This window comes from Trachurus japonicus, chromosome 18, assembly GCF_045865225.1.
Source record: "Trachurus japonicus isolate A0001 chromosome 18, Traja_1.0".
NCBI classification, from domain to species: domain Eukaryota; kingdom Metazoa; phylum Chordata; class Actinopteri; order Carangiformes; family Carangidae; genus Trachurus; species Trachurus japonicus.
This window is the reverse complement of record NC_140924.1, coordinates 10,114,309-10,129,721: the sequence shown is the minus strand read 5'-3', so window position 1 is coordinate 10,129,721 and position 15,413 is coordinate 10,114,309. Positions and strand designations below refer to the sequence as shown.

General features: G+C 44.5%; 1 long non-coding RNA gene across 1 annotated transcript; it reads right to left on the bottom strand.

Moving 5' to 3' along the window:
* Positions 1-560: 560 nt before the first annotated feature.
* On the bottom strand, positions 561-12,398 carry LOC146968692 (uncharacterized). The gene is made up of 5 exons (XR_015038213.1): positions 12,304-12,398; positions 6,639-6,709; positions 6,370-6,435; positions 1,375-1,483; positions 561-908 (listed from the first exon to the last, which is right to left on the bottom strand). It is a non-coding gene; the product is annotated as an uncharacterized LOC146968692 (long non-coding RNA).
* Between the last annotated feature and the right edge of the window lie 3,015 nt (positions 12,399-15,413).

The following is a 15,413-nucleotide window of genomic DNA, read 5'->3' as shown; positions in this document are numbered from 1 at the left end:
ACAGCAGCCGACTGAGAAGGGGAGACATTGAAAAAGACTTTGGTCGAAATGTCTGTGCTTGCCTGTCCTGCAATAAAGAATCGCCAAAGGGATATAGAGAGTGTGCTGGCTTTTTCTCCCCTTCTCAGTCTGACTAATACCTGAAACACAATCAGTTACGTCAGTAGACTCCTATGTGTAATGGAACATAGTTCACCTCTACAGCAAATAATCCGACCCTTAGTAACGACCTAGCAACAGAAAGGATTTTCTAGTCCCAGATGAGTGAACTCTGAGCCGACGTTAATGTTTTATCACAGTCTTGGTCCCTGACAGACTTTCCCAAACTAAACCAATACCATGTCGCCAACACAGCTGATGGGGAAAGCCAAACACTGCGATTACTCCAGATTATTTAAAAGCCCAAAAGTCAGAGAGAGAGAGAGAGAGAGAAACATAGAGGTATCTTCTGTTTCATCCAACGAAATATTCAGCCCCAGGCCATATTTTATTTTCACCGCGGTCACAACTAGTGTCTCTTTGACCTGCACATACAGAAGGGAACAGCCACTGGGCTAAAACGGGGCTGTATATACACTAAAAAATGGGTATTTAATTGTTCTAAAATTTGAGTTTGGCACCTGAAAGGAGCACTCTACAGGATGTTGATTAAGTTTGTGATTTATTTTCATGAGTAACATAACGTTTCTAAAATTATAAAAATAAGTATTCATACTTGTTGTATAATCACACATACAAACTACCAGGAAAAAACCTTTCTTTGTGAGGACCACCTTCGCTGTCTCTACCACCTTCATCGCCTTCATTGTCCCCGATGCTGTCATCATCTCCCTCAGCTTGACTGTCTTCCTCGTCTTCGTCATCTCCATCATCCTGCTCACCTTCGTCCAGCTCTAGGTCCAATTCATCTACAGAAAAGCATATTTGATGCAAAAAATAAATATCATTGTTGTTGCAGGTCTGTACTTCTGACATGTTATTTTTGGTATAATTTACCAAAACACTACGGCATATTTACTTTATACAGTATATTCCAGGGCTGTATTTACATCCTACCAATTCAGAAAATGAACAAAATGCTGCATACAACTTTGTTACTTTTATCAGTCTCACTCATTTGTTGAATTTATACCAGGGGTCTCCAACCTTTTTTCCTCTGAGAGCTACTTTTGGAAATTGAAAATGGCCGAGAGCTACACTGTAACATTAACTCTTTACGTTCGTAAAATCTGTCTTTCCCACTCTTCATGAAAATAGTAGCCTATTTAAGCCTCTATAATACACAATACTAAAATTTTCTACTCGATATCAACACTCAGGAATCTCTCTCTCTCTCTAACGTCCTCTCCCACTACAGCTGAATTCTTCTAGTACCTCCTCAGTGGGGCGGGGTTGTGGCGGGGCGATGGCGGGTCCACATTGTCTCTCTTTTTTTCGAGCCTCTCATCAGCAGAGGAAACATGATCATCTAGTGCTCCCCATCCTAGGCAGGAAAAAAGAAACCTTTATATTAAACCAAAAGAATCCATAACTGAAATGTGTTAGTGTTGAATTGTGACATGAACAAAGTCAGTTAAAATGGTATAATAGACAATTTCCATACCAGGACAAGGAAAATTGGAAATGTGGAATATAAAGTTTTAACCATGTCACTACACTATAATATATTGATTAAGCACATGTCTGTAATGTTAAACTTAACATCTTAAAAACTATGAAAACTGAACAACAAATATATCTTGATTTTTAAATAACTAGAATATAATAGGGACATAACGGTATCAGTAATACCAAAAGTCACGATAAGAAAAGTGACTCAATATTATCGTGGGCATGTACAATAAGAAATTATGGTGCTTCTGGTAAATACTGCAGTTTCAATGTGAGACGGTTGTCCATGTCTCGCGTCAGCCGACTGTTAAAGGATTAGTTGGCTAGTTGGCTGGGGTCACGGAAATAAAGCGTTTTGCTTCTCAAAACAATATGCGTTCAAAAGAGTGAAAGTTGGACCCACAGCTATTGACCGCTTGCAGCTACGTCACAATTAGAACGTTACGCGAGAGGCGACGCCATGACGGACGGCAGAAAGTGCTCAGTGATAATGTACTGTGTATGGGTGCCGTCCAACAATGTGGCTCAATCACTTCACACTACAACCTCACAGCATTATCACTTATTTAAAATAGAATATCTACTCATCCGTTGCAATATTCTGTTTGTTTTTTTGTTATTCACCGTAGAATATCTCAGTTTTCTGTGCTTTTTCCACTGCTAAGGAGTTAACGTCAGTCAGTGCCACACTCCCCATACAGCAGCTGCTGCTGTCTTTGCTGCTGCTAACTACAGTTAACGGACCTGGAAATTAAAACCTGGTCCGACCCGTGGGTGTTGAAGACCTGACCCGACGTCTGTATAATTAGTGATCATTCGCTGATTAAACCCGGCTGAAAAATAAAAGAAAACAGGAAGCCGTCTGTAGGAGCCATGAATTGGGTTTTCTGTTAGTTAAGTTTAAGGGTTGTTTTGGTGTTGTTTATTTTGAATATGATCTAGTTTATGTTATTATTTCAGTAGCGGGTCACGTCATTATGGGCGGGGTTTAGCACTTATGTTCACCTGTTGCTTTTCCTTTGTTTCAGAGAGAGAGAGAGGGGGTGAGCGTGGGTTGCCTTACTTTTTGTTGACCGCTATAGTTACGCTATTTTTTGGATTACTTTGCCTTAGTTTGTACACTTTATTATGAGTTAACCTATTTTGTTGGGTTAATAAACACTTTGATCTTTAGTTCTGAATCTCAGTGAGTTTCTTTTTGATAGCGCGTCTGACAACCGGCCCATGCTTAGTCTCTCAGCGGCTCTTTTGGCTTAAGTCGCTACACCGTCTTCGTTGTAATCGCCGCGATCCGCCGGCGGCAACTACGTTGTGACGGTGCTATGTTTAATACTAGCGTTAGCTGTTGTTAGCCACAGCATGTAGCTCAGCTAGTTAGCTTCAACTGTGTTTACATCGACTATACACTGTAGATAAACTAACTTATAATGGCATCGATAACGTGTCTGTATCTTCACACTGGTCCTGTTGCTCATGTAACCCCGCTGCCAGTGGCCAGCCCTGGTTCTTAGCTCTAGACCAGCAAGGAGTTGGTGCTTCAGACCAGTTTTAAGGACCAATAACCGGTTCTTAAGCGGTGGAAAAGCAAAGATCCGGTGCTAGTCAGGCTCTGGCTCCGAACCAGCACTGGAACCAGCTCAGTGGAAAAGGAGGGAAACCCTACAACCCCGGTATGTCACAAAACTATAACGCGGCCATTCAATTACATTGACGTTCACTGTTCTTTTGCCGTCTATCATGGCGTCCGCAGCTACCGCGAGTGGAACGTGACGTCACGTGCAAGGGGTCAATAGCTGTGAGAGACAGGGTGACCAGGTGATGATCAGTAATGCAGCGCAGTGCGTGATGGAAGATCAGCCCGACAAATGTATACAGACTATCAGACAATCAGTACGATTATTTCCACTGTGCTCTGGCTCAGCTGACCGGTGGTCAGATGGCGGTTATAGATCTTCACATGTTGAACTCTTTTAAACAAAGGGCAGCCAAACGCCAGGCTAAAGAGAGAGAACTAGCGAGGCTCCTCTGTTCTTTTATTTTTTTCCAGCAGCACTGTCCGGTGCAGGTGATGCACGCTGTCTGTCTGTGTATGTTTGTCCGTCTGATCTTCCACCATGGACTGTGCTGCAACAATCACCCATCACTCTTTCTGCTCTAACCTCTTTTATACAGTCTATAGCTCTAACTCCATCTGGCGAAGTTCAGCATTACATAGCCTATTGAGGTTCATAAAGCTCTCCCTTTAGCTCTGTGCTAAAACAAGGGATGGCTTCATCACTTGTGTCATAATCAGATATGATTGAAACAGCAGTGAAACAGCTGATGGAAACGTGCACAGCTGTCTACAGGTGGCAGCGTGCAGTGATGCGATGGGAGAGAAAGTAGCACCAAGTGATTGCGAGGTCTGAGAGGAGCTCGTTTTTTTTTCCGACTTATAATGAACACACCATAAGTGTCGGGAGTCACTGTCGGGATGCGAGTAACAGCTGTAAACTCGTCCCTCTGCATATTAACAATGAGCCTGTCTGTCTCTCTGCCGGTGCCGCGGTCACACTGTGTGTTACAGGATTTATTAAAACACACAACGTAGTGTACGGATTGTTTGACAGTTTGTTTTGATACTACATGTTTTACCCGGTTTCTCTGTGTCCACAGCTATTTGATTTGCCACTCAGGCCTAGTCCACACGAGCCCGGGGATTTTTGAAACCAGAGTTTTGCTCCGCGTCCACACGAGTGGTGTAATAAAAACACTCCGTACACACGCAACTAGGGATGCACGATAGTTATCGGTCCGATAATTATCGGCCCGATATCAGGAAATTATGACGTCATTTCGATAAATCCGATATCATAACTTATCGGCCCGATAAGATTTATTATATATTTTTTGTCAGCACTGCGGTATGGGTCCTTTTTTTTTTTTTTTACCAAGCGCTCTCACTCAGAGCGCTCTGCTCTGCTCCTACATGAGACCTGCGGCCTGCAGTGAATGCTGCGTTCAGGTGGCCTCCCTATAATCAGAAAAACAATTTTCTGACTGAAATCAGAATAGTCCCTCATTTCGTCAACTCGGTCATCATTTTGGTAGTTGCCGACTTGACTTGACTTGTCCCAATTACCCTTATTACACATAAACCATAGAAATATGAACATAAAAAGGTCTGAAGAACGGCTCGCAAAACGGGAACAGGGAACTTCTGTCAACACGTGAACGCAGCACAGCGTGCGTACTGGGTTTGTAAACACAGAACATGACGGCGCTAATGTGGGGCGGTAATAAAGAAGACAGTTCGCTGAATATCTGTAATAAATGTTCGGCGCGCCGTATTAAGTTTCGCCACGCGCGCTGCTGTTATGCATGCGCGCTTCTCTGTGGTGTGTGTATGTGTGTGAGAGGATGCGGAGATGAATGAAGGCGCTCGTCCGACGGGGGGGGGGGGGGGGGCGGCGGCAGCGGCGAATATCACTACATTTTTAATTTTTTTAAGACGTTAGTTTAGGCAGCAGCTCATTGTTGTTAAGGCGGCCGCCTTAACAGGAAAGCGCTGCGGGAAACCCTGTGTTTGAAAGGCTTGTTAATAGAATATCTTCATTTAAAGAGTCAAAACTGTTTTTGGTTTGTTTATAGTATTGATGTCATGATATATGTTAGGTCCTCACTAGTCTTCCAAGTATGTTATCGGTTATCGGTATCGGCCTTCGGAAGCAGAAAGTTATCGGTTATCGGTATCGGTTTCAAAAAAATGTTATCGTGCATCCCTACACGCAACCGTGGAATCCGCTACCAAGTGACGCAATGCACGTGTAATATGCCACAACCATAGACTGTGGCGATGTAAGGTAACAACTTCAGCTTTTCACTTCCCTGTCCTTCCTCTCTCTCTCTGCTCGTTTTAACTCCATCTGGCGAGGTTCAGCATCACATCAGGTACATTAAGGTCTCCATTTGGCTCCGTGCTAAAACAAGGGATGGCTTCATCACTTGTGTCATAATCAGATATGTTTATGTGAACTATCCGAGCAGTAAACTCAGTGAAACAGCTGATGGAAACACACAGCCATCTACAGGCGGCAGCGCGCAGTGATACGGAGGGAGAGAAAATAGCACCAAGCGATTGCGAGGTCAGACTTTTTCGTGGACAACGGTTTTGTGATGCAAATGTATCACTCTTTTGAACGCATATTGTTTTGAGAAGCAAAACGCTTTATTTTCATAACCCCAGCCACCTAGCCGGACTGCATTAGTCAACACCAAAACCAGACCGGAACTCTGCTGACGGGACGCAGTCCGGGGAAAGTCACTGTCACAGCACCTAACTGGTGATGGGGACGCCACATAGATTCATGTCAAAAGACCCAAACTATCCCTTTAATCCTTTGGCTACTGGCAAAGGGGCTGTGAGCGACTGGTAGCTCGCGAGCAACGTGTTGGAGACCCCTGCTTTAACATAATCTTTAATATAATCCATAACCAACCTCTGCATCCTCATCTGTGAAGTATGAGGGCTTTGTCAGAAAGGTGTCCTCATAATTCAGGTGTGTCAGGTGAACATCTGACACACAGCACAGTTTGCTGCCTGATCAACATGAAAGGTGGGGGAGGGGACTGTCCTTGCAGGACACTGTGTCCTCACAGTCCTGCGCTGTGTCAGGTAGTTAACAACATTCAACAGTGTATGGACTCGTGAGCACTGTCATAGAACAGATTTATGATTGGATGTAAAAGCATGTCATCACAAGAGTACAGTCAACTTACAGAGTTATCCTTCGATGTTGCAGGATTGGAACCGACCCGTCATCCGGTCATCACTTCCACCAGCAGCTTCCTGTATGTGTGTGTGTGAGAATGACAATAACAAATCTGAGATTACTTTAAGCAGAAACAATACTCTTTCATTCCAAAAATCATCAGTAATGACACCGCCATGTTTACTGCAGAAATGTCAGTACTACAATAAAGACCTGAAGGATCCAAAGCATTTCTAACATATTAAAGCAAGTAACTGTGAAGGTACAAAGCACAACTTGCCTTTTCTGATGCTGCCTCGCTTTCATTGGCCTTCAGCCTTCAGGTCACATGGTGCTTCACAGGGTTCCTGAAATTGGACAGAGGAAATGTAGTGTTGTCTCATCACGCCATCACTTAGTGGTCATGTAAAAGAAGACATGAAAAATTTGTCATGTGCAGATGTACACATGCCTACAATGACCAGGCTGGCCATCTACTACACCTAATGCTGTGAACCTGTTCAATATTCATTCATTAAATATCACACCCAAGAGCGGCAACAGCGCCCACTGATCTGTATCGAGACTGTTGTTATTCCTTCACCCGGGTCAAAGGATGCTGTGTGTAAAACCACGCTGTGGTGCAGACGATGGCCTTGCGACAACCTCGCCCCCGCTGAGGAGGAACTAGAAGAACTCAGCTGTAGTGGAAGAGCACCTTTACTGAGCCCAGCTGTGCCGTGCCGTGACTGTGTAGTCGAAAAGCGCCACAAGTCTCCTGAACCCTCCACTTGCAGTTGACTTGAACATCGTCACTTACGCTGATTTTACTTTAAGTCCTCACAGGTGGAAGAATAGCTAAATGCACACAGGTTCCCCACACACTGTAATGATTGCTGCTTTAGGTTTTCCTGCAACAGTGAGGACTTAGACTAAAAACACAGTCTAAGGGCGCTTTCACACCTGGCCATTTGTTCCGAAACAGGGAGCGTTTACGTCATATATCGGTTCGTTTGGTCAGATGTGAACACAGCAATCGCGCTCGATGCGGAACAAAACAAGCGGGCCGAGATCGCTTGGGAGAGGCGGTCTCGGCTCGTTTCCATCCGAGCCCTGGAGCGGTTCGTTTGTAGTGAGAACGCAACCGACACATGTATCGGAACAAATTGACTGGTTACCTGGCAACCGGAGGAGGAGGACCACGGGCAACTGCCCCAAAAACATAATGGAGCATCAGCAGCATGTCGTCTTGGCCTTAAAACAGGAAAGCCGGTGGCCAAAAGAAAAGAAAGACTCAAACTCAAGCCACGAGTCCACCAGCCTTTCCAAGCTGACCCGCGGCGATCAGCACCGGGCAGAGCTCCGCAAACAACCCCTATAACTAGTCATGCTACGGTGCCCGTTTACTAGAAGAAAAAAAGAGTCAAACTGTAGGGTGTGTTAGAGCAGTGGTTCTCAACCTTTTTGAGTCGCGACCCCCAATTTCACATGCACTGCTGTCCGCGACCCCCCGCCCCAACACACAAACACACACACGCCGGTGTGAACGCATGATGGATAAAGCGCAGCGCTGTCCGCGGTGGTTTTTTTTTTTTTGCCTTTTTAGTTCTTGATCCCTGCACTGAAAAAAATAATTGTCTGCTGTAGTTTTGTCTCCATGGCCAATATTCCGACCTGGAGGTTTTCATCAGGGCAAAAGAACAAAACAAAGTGACGGAGTTTAAATAGATGCGGCTGGCGAGTTGATGCGGTGTCCACTGTCCACACACCCAGGCTGGTTTATGTGACATGCGAGGACCTGTCGGCGCAGGAGCGAGTGGAGCGTGGATGCAAGCCAATCTCCTTCAACCATGCACGGAAAAGGGGAATGACAAGAAAAGTTTTTCTAATTTATTAAGAAACAATGCCCAGGTCAGCAATGCATGCCAAGAAACATGTCGTTCATTCGCCCCCTCCAGCCACATCAACTGGGGTCGGGAGGGACCCCAAGGTTGAGAATGGCTGTGTTAGAGGACAATTCATCTGACATAACTATGACACCTGAAACTGAAAACACAGCTTGACCAACACAACCTGACCACCTCTCTCCCTGTCTCTCTCTCTCTCTCTGTCTCTCTCTCTCTCACGGGCAGTGACACGCTCTGTCATTCATTCACGTGTCAGCACTGAGACAGCGGACAGCACGCTTGGTCACTAGCTAATAATAATAATAATAATAATAATAATAATAATAATAAATAATAATGTAGCCTATTAGACTACATTTGTAGCTATAGCACATTATAGGCATACTTCAAGGTCTCGCCCCAGCCATAAACCAGTCAGCTTGGGCATTTTTTTTAATTGAACTTAAACTAAATACTCGTCTGCCCAAATATTAATAAGAAATTGAACCTCCTCACCGCGGTTCATTGTTGCCATTGTTGCTGATCAGCTGATGGGGTGTTGTTAGGGCCGTTGCTATGGCGCTGTTCCACAGCGCAAAGCGCTGTACCGCTTTAGAATCATGCAATGTGAACACAAACGGCCCAGAAAAAAGAACGCAACAGTTGTATCGGTTTAGTTGCTGAATCGGAACAACTGCAGGTGTGAAAACGCCCTAAGTGATGCTTTCAATTGTGGTGATTGCAGGAGGCTTGGATGAAGTTACACAAGCAGTTCGGAGCCATTTTAAGATTTTCAGGGGCTGGTTTACTACTTCTTTTTTTGTTTTACAGAATTGGTTTCCTTTGATATTTCAGAAAGTGTTGGTGGATTAAAAAAACTTCTTAGATAATGAGGATAATGATGTTAGTATGTGAACCGCTGTGTGCGAATGTGGGGTAGGGGGTTGGCTAACGTCACATGAGAGCACACGTCATCCACCCTCATCCTCAAGTGGATGACGTGTCGTGTGCTTCCCCCTCTTGATGCTCTATGGTCTGTTTCCAATATCCATGTGCCTTTCAATTAACTATTCTTTATTGAATCAATTACTCTTAGTATTAATAGCCTTTGTGTTTTTTCAGCTACTTTTATTAGAAACTAACTTCTTAATTCTTTACTTTTACACCAGGCTACAATTTTAAAGGGATAGTTCAATATTTGCCTATTGCCACAATCCATATAGTCTTAGGAGTAGGTTTGTTACCTTTGTCTCTGCAAGCTGGTTTGAGATCGGCGGGGCAGAGACGAGGTACATGGTACCTTCCGCTTTCCTCAAATACGCAATCTAACAACTCCAAAATGCTCTGGTGGACAAGTTGTGACCTGCACATTCACCACGCTATGAGATAATCATGTATAATTATGTGACATTACAACACATGAAGCAAATACTATGAACTACTTGCACTTTTAAAGTGGAAATGAAGCAGCCAGCCAATTTAACATAATTCATTAAATGGATTCCCAGTGTGCTTAAAATTAGGCAAACTAACACATGAAACACAAGCATTTAGGAGAAAATGGGAGTTAAAAATTGCATGTTTTAGCTAGTGCGCCGCCATCTTGTCGTTCGACTGTCCGTGACGTCACAGGGTTGGTTGCCTGGGTTGGCTGACAGCCACAGACAGTGAAAGTGAAGGACATAGCTACAGACAGAGACGGTAAAACATGAAACTGTGGAGGCACTGGATTAGAAGAGACTCAGAGGAGACCTCTACTGTGTTGCTCCTTCTGTGAACTAGTTTTACAGTGTTAAAAACTAGAAAAAAACCTCTGTTTTCATTAACTGCCGCTAATAAGGAGCCACAGCAGCAGCGGAGCTGTTAACAAGACTCCTCTGCTGATCTCGGTGTGATCATTTCTACAGCATGTTTACATCCAGTCTGGATGTGATCCACAGGAAAATTCTGATCAACCCTGAAAGTTGATCATTCACCGGATCAACCAACAACAACCTGACGTTACTCCGACAGTTTTCAGTTTCTCTGCCTCAGCCCGTCCTCCCCCGACCGGCCCACGTTCACACCGTGATAAGCATCAGTCACCGCGGGGAGAGAGACTGGACCCTCTGGTCCCACACCGAGGAGCCTTCACAACCTCACACACACACACACAGCAGCGATCTGATGGCATCTGATAACATCGGTATTAACAGTAATAGCGCCCATCACCATAAAATAAGAAGGGAAAATGACTTCAAAATCTCTGATCTCATCCTCCACACCCAGCCCTCAGCAGAAGTATGAGGGCTTTGTCAGAAAGGTGTCCTCATAATTCAGGTGTGTCAGGTGAACATCTGACACACAGCACAGTTTGCTGCCTGATCAACATGAAAGGTGGGGGAGGGGACTGTCCTTGCAGGACACTGTGTCCTCACAGTCCTGTGCTGTGTCAGGTAGTTAACAACATTCAACATTATTCAAACTGAATGTTTCATATTCAAACAATAAATATGTCTTACCTTTACTCCAGGTGTCCAAATCAGTCAGCAGCAGCAGTCATCCAGCTCCAACTGTTTAATAATCCACCGATTATTCCCGTTTACATAGCGTTCCTCATCTATGGCAGCCAGCGTGGTGCTTCATTCATTTGCATTGTGTTGAAAAAAAGAAAAGAAAAAGTTTCAGCTAACGTTAGCTTTAGCTTCAGCTCCTGACAGGAGAGGCTGACAGAGGAGACGGTGGAGCCTCTCCGCTGTCGGTACCGAGTCCAGACCACGGTCCAGAGGACCAGACAGTCCGACACACCGCAGACCGTGTCCGTGTGGAAGTAACGTTGCACCGGGAGAAAACAAAGCGGTGGAACCGGACAACACAGGTCCGGTTGATCAGAAACACGGCTATTGCCGCTGCTAAAAAAACTTTTTTCAACACAATGCAAATGAATGAAACGCGCTGGCCGCGAGGAACGTGATGTAAAAGGGAATAATGGAGCTGGATGACTGCTGCTGCTGACTGATTTGGACACCTGGAGTAAAGGTAAGACATATTTATTGTTTGAATAGTCTTCTGCTGAGGGCTGGGTGTGGAGGATGAGATCAGAGATTTTGAAGTCATTTTCCCTTCTTATTTTATGGTGATGGGCGCTATTACTGTTAATACCGATGTTATCAGATGCCATCAGATCGCTGCTGTGTGTGTGTGAGGTTGTGAAGGCTCCTCGGTGTGGGACCAGAGGGTCCAGCCTGTCTCCTGTCTCCAGACTGGATGTAAACATGCTGTAGAAATGATCACACCGAGATCAGCAGAGGAGTCTTGATAACAGCTCCACCGCTGCGGCGGCTCCTTATTAGCGGCAGTTAAAGAAAACAGAGGTTTTTTTCTAGTTTTTAACACTGTAAAACTAGTTCACAGAAGGAGCAACACAGTAGAGGTCTCCTCTGAGTCTCTTCTAATCCAGTGCCTCCACAGTTTCATGTTTTACCGTCTCTGTCTGTAGCTATGTCCTTCACTTTCACTGTCTGTGGCTGTCAGCCAACGCAGGCAACCAACCCTGTGACGTCACGGACAGAACTAATGCAAAACGTCAAACTAAACTTAACATTTCTCCTTAATGGTTACATTTCATGTGTTAGTTTGACAATTTTTAAGTACAGTGGAAAACAGTTTAATGACCTATGTGTATTTGGCTGGCTGCTTCACCTCCATTTTAAAATCCCTCCACTCAGCAGTCATGTCTGGAATAAAGTTTTGGCTGCATTTGCCTCGTAAACAACTCTGTGTCGTAATGTTACTTGATTATTTCATATCATGGAGAATGTGCAGGTCACAACTTGTCCACCAGAGCATTTTGGAGTTGTTGGATTGTGTAGTTGAGAAAAAAACGGAGGTACGGTGTGCCTCATCTCTGCCCGTGGATTTCAGAACATGCACTAGCAATTAAGGTAATGAACCTACAGCTATGACTATAGGGAATATGGCAATGTGCGAATTTACCAAAATGTTGAACTATCCCTTTAAGGTGACTACACTAGGAGAAACAAACATTAATATATTGGATGAAAAATGTACCTTTTATACTTGTTAATAAACCTTACCTCTAGGAAGGCTTTATCCTCTCCTTGAACAACATGTTCCAGTGCATCCTGGTCAGGAGTCTTTCTCCTCCTCCTCCTCCTCTTCTCAGTCATCCTTCCTGTAATAATGTCCAGATAATAACATTACACTTTAAACAAGCTTTAATAATTGCCATGTTGCATTCACATTCATTTGAACATTGAAACTGTTGAGTGAGCTATAGCCAAACTGATGTGCCAAACTCACATCAGACATTCTCTCTCAACATTAAACATGTTTAAATCAGGTCAACTGGACTAGACTAGACACCAGACTAGTTTACACAAACGGATGAAGCATTTGATCTGGAAAAATAAGGAGGACTGGCTCATTGCTGTTTTTTTCTCAACATAATCACATGGCATTTGCATACAATCATTGCAGCATTTACAGCAAATTAAATAAACCTGCACAAGCTCAGCCCACAAACCTGAAGTTAACCCTCATTAACACAACGTCCATTTCCACCTCGATCATTCCCTGAATGTTTGATCATCAGAAAACGACATGTTATTTCTTCATTCACCTCCATGTTGCTCAGTCTCCCCTCCCTCCTCTCTGCAGCCTGATCTCATGTGAACCAGCTGACCCGACGTTACTTTAATGACGTTTCTCTCCGCGACTCCTCACCTAACAAACACATGGCTAATTTGCATATGATTGATTTTGCATTTACGGGAAATTATAACATTGCGCAGTTATATTCCACTAACCTGAAGTCTTCCTTCATTAACACTACGTCTATTTCCACCTCAGTCATTCACTGAATGTTTGTTATTCACCTCCATGTTGCTCAGAGCCCCCCTCCCTCCTCCTCCCTCCTCCTCCCTGCAGCTTGATCTCACGTGAACCAGCTGATCTGACTTTAATGACGTTTCTCTCCGCGAGGGCTTCACCCCACAAACGTACTACGAAAAGCTTAAAACTTGTTTCCACATGTCGCTGGGATGCATCAACTAGGAGACGGGCTGATGGACATTTTGTTTGGCTGAGCGAGACAGGCCTACAGAGTGAATGGAGAGAGGGAGAGAGCGACATTGAAAATCAATAAAAAGAGCGAGCGTCGATCAGAAGAAGAAAACAGCTAATCAGAGAAATGTACCGTAGTTTTCAGATTGTTTGTCTTTCACAAGTGTCTCTGCTGTCTTCCAGTAAGGCAGGCAGGGTCCCCCTCTGTCTCAGCAGCCTGATTTGACATTAAACTCAGCTAGTGTTGTTAAATGGCCGGACTGATCCAGACGGTCCAGGCTTCATTAACCATAGTTAGACCAGCTTGGCTTTTAATTTGCAGGCTCCCCGAGCAAACCCGACGCGATTTCAACTATGCTTTAATTCGTAAAATAGCTTGTAACTTGTATGCTTTCATTCATAGTTCAGGTAGCTCGGCTAAGAGGTTATACCCTGACCTAAAAACACGGCAGTACCGTCGATATTTCAGCTCGGTAGAAGAGAATTAACAATGAGAGCGAACGACCATGACAATAACAAACCAACAATTTTCCAATAAGCAAACGTTAACTACTATTAAACATTAGATCCTTACCTCTTCGGCGTCTTCCTCATTAATCCACATCAGAATAACCTGCAGCTGCTGGTGGGAGGAGTTCTCCGCTGCAGAGCGTCCAGAGCCGACGTTTCCGGGTTCAGCCAATCACTGAGCAGAACCTGCCTAGACCGACATCCGCGGCAGCCAATCACTGAGCAGAACGTCACTGACGCACGCAGCCAATGACTTCTGGTCATTTTGTGTGTGGGGTGGCGGGTAATCGTGTATGAATCCAAGTGGCGCGAAAAAAAAACCGTGTGTATGACTTTGTGTATCATACACAAAAAAGTCCGATGACCGTATTTGTGGGGACATGTCGAGAAAAAGCGGGAGGGAGTTATTTGCATCATTCTAAGTGCTTCTACGCTGCGCGACTTATGAGGACATCGCAACTGTCCTAACAATTACGGTATGTCCTCATAATGTCGGTGCGTAAACGGATGAAATGTCCTCATATACAGGTGAAACCAACGCACACACACACACACACACACACACACACACACACACACACACACACACACACACACACACACACACACACACACACACACACACACACACACACACACACACACACACACACACACACACAGGTAACCTAATGTGGTTACAGCTCCTCCATATCAGTGCTTATAGAAAGATGATCATGTGTCTGTCTGATCAGCTCTGTCTTGACCTTAAGATCGTGGGTTTGATTCCCATGTTGACAGAGATGGCACAACCCGCAGTAGCTCCCGTGGCCCATTCAAAATTTCCCGAGAGGAAATTTTCTAGTTATCCATGCAGTTTAGTTTCCCAACCTTGTCCTTAATGACAGGCACTAACAGAACAGAGGTGAGAGAGTCTGGGAGGACCCCATGGATCATGAAACCTGTGAAGCACATTGCGAGGAGAGGGCAAAGCCTTTGGCTGGCATTTTTTAAGTGCTCAGCTATTATGAGATCTATACCACAAGCCAAGTCAACATTTTCTGCCTTTAATACATTACTTTTAACACAATTAAATAAGTTACAATAGTGTTCACGCCAGAGCTCAGCTATCTTGGCTGGTTCACAAGCACCCTCTATGTTAGATGGTAGGGAGGATTTACAGTTGTTCATAACTCTGACCTCTTTCCAGAAATCATAGGGATTATTATCCCTCAACTTCCTGCCAAGTGAATCAGCTCTCATTTTGTTCTCATGTCTTTTAAAGGTTCATGAGGCAAGAAATGCACATGCGTTTTAAGTTTTTTACTGCTAATGGGCGATGAAGCGTTCAAAACCAAAAAGAATGAGCCCACTCGCGTATCTCTCCGTTGCCTTGAACAGGCTGTGTGCTGCATAATGCGCTGCAATTCTGGGTCCGAATTTCCTTACGTACGTACAGAGCCTTGGGGCTCTGTACGTACAAAAATCACCATATTTAGGCAGGTAGAGGGGCTGACTGGCAGAGATGAGAGATAGTGAAAGCTGTTCTTTTTTTCTGTGAGAGACTGCTGTGGCGGACCCAAACGAAACTGTGGCGGCTGATTAATGGAAAACACTGGTATAGTAACGTTAC